Here is a 6,000-nt window from a genome sequence, read left to right as displayed (position 1 = left end):
CTTAGCATCATTCCGAAGCTTCCATATGTTCCAAAGAATCAAGATTGGAATAATATCTCTGATGTGTGGTTTAGCGTCGATTCTATTTTTCTAGGATTGGATGAGAATAGTGATGTCATTTGTTTGGGGAATATTAATTTGGAATTTAGCTGCGAAATAACCCCAAGCTTCCAAAGACTTATTGTTATGTAGAAAGAGATGCGGTATGGTTTCTTCTGCTTCACAACAATAGCATTTGGAGGCCATTGTAATCCCCTTCTGCTTAAGCCTCTCATCGACAGGTACCCAATTATGAATCAATCTCCAAATAAATACTGAGATGTTAGGGATAATCAATTTGGACCAGAGAGTACGATAGAAGGGCTGAGGAGATTGGTGGCTTCTAATTTCATTCCAAGCTGATTTAGTGGTAAACATACCATTCTTGGACAGTTTCCAATGGAGAAAGTCAGTTTGGTTGTCAGCAATGGGGACATTCATGATCAAATCGATTATGTGCTGTGGAATAGCTTGTTGGAGTTTGTTAACGTCCCATGCAGAGTTGTTCCAGAACCAGTTAACAGGGACATGAAGATTGCAGTGAGTGCCCAAGATATTTGCTATAGTGCCTTCCGGTAGCCACCAGTCATGCCAAAAAGAGATAGTACCAGCCCCTAGGCTCCAGAAGATGTTTGTTTGTGCTTCTGTTCGAATTTTTCCGAGTCTTTTCCAGGTACTTGAATCAGTCGTGAAGATTTTGGAGAGCGTTGAAAAGTATCCTCCACAGTATTTACTTATGGAGAATTTAGACCATAGAGAATTGTTGAGTCTCAATCTCCACCACAGTTTGTAAGAGAATGCTGTGGTCATCTCCCGAAGGTTCCTAATTCCAAGTCCGCCTTCTTCGATAGGATAACAAATATTTGCCACTTTGTCCAGTGGATTTTCCTTTGTTCAGATGTGCTACCCCAGAAATATTTAGCGAAAAGTTGTTCAAGTTTCTGAATGGTTCCCACCGGAGGGTTTAGAACTTGGAGGAGGTAGATCGGCATAGAAGAAAGCACGGTCTTGATGAGTTGAAGTCTACCCCCATAGGAGAGGTGGCAGTGTTCCCATCCCGCAATTTTGTTTCTGACTTTATCGATCAGATTTTCATAAAGAATTTTCTTCTTGTTTCCTTTGTATAGAGGGGCACCTAGGTATGTAATGGGAAGTGCCTTCCTAGAGAATCCAGTGATATGTTTAATTCGATGTGCCATGAGGTTAGCTTTTTTTTCAGGAATGAAGGCACTCTTAGCATGATTGATTTTTTGCCCGGAGGATTCCTCGAAGTTACGCAAGAATTGCATAAGCTTGGTCAAACTTTCTTCCTCACAATTCGTGAATAGAATGACATCATCTGCATATGAAAGATGGGATATCTTAACCTCACAATTAGTGCGATAGAACATACCTAGGTTCTCATTAAAGAGAAGATCGAGGCCTCTTGAGAGAGCTTCTGCTGCTAGAATAAAGAGAGCTGGGGAGAGAGGGTCTCCTTGTCTTAAACCTTGGAATGATTTGAAGAATCCTGTCGTTTCTCCATTGACAAGCACAGTAAACCAACAGTTTTGGATGGCATGCTTGATAAGAGTGAGGAATCTATGAGGGAATCCCATCTTCTGCAGGACTGTGAGGAGAAAATTCCAGTTAACTCTGTCATACGCTTTAGACATGTCCAGTTTGATGACCAGGTTGCCTTTGTTATATCTAAGATCAAGCTGGTGAATCATCTCTTGAGCCATAAGAATGTTGTCTCCAATGAGTCTTCCTGGAACGAAGCCACTTTGAGAAGGGAAAATAAGATCCGGAAGAGTGTTGTGAAGCTTGTTGTAAATCAGCTTGGATAGAATTTTATTGGTGACATTGCACAAGGAGATGGGTCTAAAATCATTCCAGGTCTGAGGGGACTCGACTTTAGGGACAAGCACGATTGTTGTGGCTGTGAAGCTCCTGGGCATTTGGGTGCGATGAAAGAAGTCCTTGACTGCCTCAAAGATATCTATAGCAATGAAATCCCAGCAGGCTTGATAGAAAGCTGATGAAAAGCCGTCCAGGCCTGCTACGCTGTCCTTATCTATGCTGAATACAGTATCTCTAATCTCTTCGTCTGTTGGTAGGCTACCGATAATGCGAGTGCATTCTTCTGATACTTGGGGAAATTGAAATGAGAATTCTGGGGCATTGTTTCTGACCGGATTATAAGAGAGTAGGTTTTTGAAATATGTAGTGGCAGATTCTATGATTTGGTCCGGAATAGTGACTTCTTGGTTCTCTTCCATGATTCTGTGGATTTTAGACTTTAGCCTTTTTTTCTTCACTAATGAATGGAAGTATTTTGTGTTCCTTTCCCCTGCCTCGAGCCACTTGCAGTTACTCTTTTGCTTCCAATATTCAGATTCTAATGTGAGTGCATGAACAAGAGCAACATTACTTCTCTTGAGGTCAATGAGGTTGGCCTCGGAGGGATCCATATCGAATCTTTTTTCTACTTCAGTGGCATTTTGTTTTGCCTGTTCGACTGTTGTGAAGACGTTTCCAAAAGTATCCTTGTTCCATAGTTTGAGTAGCACCTTAATTCTGTAGATTTTCTGTTGTAGCTTGTACATCCCTTATCCTTCTGTTGGTAGGCACCATGATTGCTTGACTGTGTCTAAGAAGGTATGGTGTTTCAACCACATATTTTGAAATCTGAATGAAGAAGGCTTTTTGTCCTCTACGTTAGCAGCATTGATGAGGAGTGGGTGATGATCTGATAGCCTTCTAGGAAGATGTAAAACTCTAGTGGTATTGAAACTTTCAGTCCACTCCTTGGAATAGAGAACCCTATCCAGTCGCCTCCAAACTCTATTGTTTGTCCAGGTAAATGGTTCCCCTTCAAAGCCAGCGTCAATTAAGCCGGTGTCGGACATCATATCGTTAAAGTCGTCCATGGAACCAATTCTTCTCATATCTCCGCCTTGGTTTTCATTCGGATGTAAGATAGCATTAAAATCTCCTCCTACGAGCCATGGTACGTTCTGATGAGAAATTCGTGTCAATTCATCCCATAGAATTCTCCTCGGGGCTCTGTAACACTTGGCATAGATGAAAGTACAAAAGATGTCCTCTGGAAGAGCTCTTGAATTGACCTTAACATGCAAAAATTGTGTGTGATCCTGAATAATCTGGATGTCAACACCAAACTTAGCAAAACACCAGATCTTATTGTTAGAGTTAGAAAACACAGAATGGAAGGCAAATTTGCGAGTAAAGTAAACGTCATCTAACTGTACAAAGGGTTCAAGTAGAATTAACATATCAGGTTTGTTTTCAAGAAGAAAGTCTGAGAGAATTTTTTGTTTTTCCAGTTTACCTATACCTCTGACATTCCAAATGATGAGTTTAATCATTAAAATTGTACAGAGGAGGAAGAGGCGGACCTTGTTTTGCGTTTTGTGAGTGGCTTAGGAGAGATGTTACCTTTGATTTTTTTACCTTTACCTCCAGTTTTTGGTGATTTTGCTAATATGGTGTTGTCTTCTACGGACTTGTTCCTTTTGTGCTTGTTCGAAGCTTTGGAGTCTGTAAAGATGACTTTTTGTTGTACTTCTTGCCCTTCTTGATTGTGGCCATCCATATCACTCCTGATCTCGAAGGTGTGGGTGATATTGATTGTTTCATTACCTCGTTCCGACATATTAGCGTTAGCAGGAAGTGTGACGTTCTGCATGCTTTCAAGTTTCTGCAAAGTGTCCTCCGTTTCCAGGTCTTCCAAGCTTTGGAATCGATTAAATATGGGCGTGTGCTCATCTTCTCCTTCACTATCTAAGGGAGCTGTCTGTACCTCGTAGAATGGCTGTTTTTGAGAATGCTCCATCCTATTCCTTTGTCTGCTAGTTTCTCCATGAAGAATCTTTTTGGTAGATTCGGACGCCTGTGGTGATAATTCCTTGGATTGGGGTTTTGGGACCTCAGTAATGTGATCGTGTTGAGGTTGTCTACTGATTTCTTGCTGTTCACTTGAATTGTTGATAGCTTCCACATCATCAATGTTTATGGGAAGCCTTTTGTTTTGGCTTGTTTTGTCAGCATCCCAATCTTTATCAAGTAGTTCAGCAATCAGAGGATCTTCATAAGTGAGGTCATTGGGGCTGGCCACCACAGTCTTACCCTCTGGGTTGTTCTCAGATGTGATAAGTGATTCAGGTACATGTACATGCGAAGTAGGAAATTCAACAGCATTAGCATTAATAGCTATATCATCAGAAGATAATTTCCTAGTTTTTTCGGTGTGTAGCTGATCACTATTTTGATTAATGTTCAAAGCTGCAGCAGAGTCATTAGCAATTAACACATTCTTTCCCTTTCTTTTGTTATTAATAATTTCTCTAAGATCCCTAATCTCCTCCATTTGATTCGATAATTTATCCGGGAGCATTGGTTCCAAATTAGCTTGACTTTTCTCATTATTGAGTTTAACGATGCAAGTAGCAATGTCATGTCCAAGATGATTACATGAGGAGCAATAAGGTGGGCAGTTTTCATAGAGGATTTGTTGTCTATAGGTTTTACCCTCAATATTCAGATAAACGACATGCACTTTAGGAGCTGTAAGATCTAGTTCGACACAAACACAAGCTAAGTCTGGCCTAGAGAGGTCCGCAGTTGGTTCATCCATTCTTAAAGGTTTACCAATTTTAGACGCAAGGGTGAACAAAGCATTTTTTTCAAACAGATGGACAGGAAGTTCCGGTAATCTAATCCAAACCGGTGCAATAGCTGATTCAATTTTGGGATCAAAGTTAGGAGTCCATTTAAACACTCTCATATGAAAGCTATCAAATGTCCATTCACCTCTAAGCCAAATTCTAGCAAAGTCTTCTTCATTAGCAAGTCGAATCAAGACATGCTTAAGGTTAAGTCTACCCACACTCACATTACCTTTCAATCCAAGTCTAATAATTCTATTACGCAAAAAATTAAGATTTGGGAGGCCGTGGGAAAACTTACCGACCAACGTGAATTTCAACCTGGAAGCTAGTTGAGCCGTTTCCATAGAAGAATAGATAATACCTGGTTCGCCCTTGTAGTTAGAGTCGGATCCAATTGTGTGGATTTCATCATCTTGGAACATTTTCTTTGCAGCTCGCGCTGGGTCGTGCTGAAAATGCGACGCCGAAGGATTTTGTACAATCTTGGCGTAGGTGATCCTAGGGGGTTGCTCTTGGACAGCAATTTGAGAAGAACTGGGGATGGAGAGTGTTGGAGGAGCAGTTTGGGATTCTATCATTTTCAGCAATGAGCAACCAAGCTTCCAACAAGAGAGAGTTTCTGCCGAGATAGTTCAAAGCGGATTCATTTGGTGTGGATAGTGATGGGTATGAAACTGAAGGTAGGGAGAAGAGGTGGTGTCGGTTCAGAAAGTAGCAGAAAAGGTTGGAGACGAGGAATGGCTGTGCGGAGGTCTAATCGCCGGCGAAAGGAGGGTGGTAATGAGCGCAAGAGTGAGGAGATTCGAATGCTGGCAAAAACAGTCGTCACCGGTGCCGGCCGGCGGAGATCGGAGGTTGTGGGTAGAGCTAAGAGGGAAGGGAGGTGCTGGTGTCCATGGCGCGTGCGAGCGCGTGGACTGCCGGCAAGGAACGCTGGTGGAGGAGGGGAGGTTGCCGGCCGTTAAGGAGCTGCCGCCGGCAAGGATTGCCGGCGACAATGGCTGAGAACGACGATGGTGAAGAGTGTGTGAAGACGCACACAGTGGAGGTGAAGCCTGCTGTCTCTGTTGTTCGCTTAACCCGTGACTTGGTTTCACAAATTAAAACTAAAATCTTGTTTGTGAGATGGGGGAGGAGTGGATGCAGATGCAGATGGCGGTGCTCGTGGGTGGGGGGCAGACGGCAGTGGGTCGGGGTTTGTTTTAGAGAGAGAGAACTCTGTTTACTGCCTAACTTCCAATGTTTTTTCTAGTTTTCATCTTTATTTTAAAATGGCAATGTGGCACAA

Source organism: Sesamum indicum, linkage group LG1 (assembly GCF_026168435.1).
Source record: "Sesamum indicum cultivar Baizhima isolate 11 linkage group LG1, ASM2616843v1, whole genome shotgun sequence".
NCBI classification, from domain to species: Eukaryota; Viridiplantae; Streptophyta; class Magnoliopsida; order Lamiales; family Pedaliaceae; genus Sesamum; species Sesamum indicum.
This window is presented reverse-complemented; position numbering follows the sequence as displayed.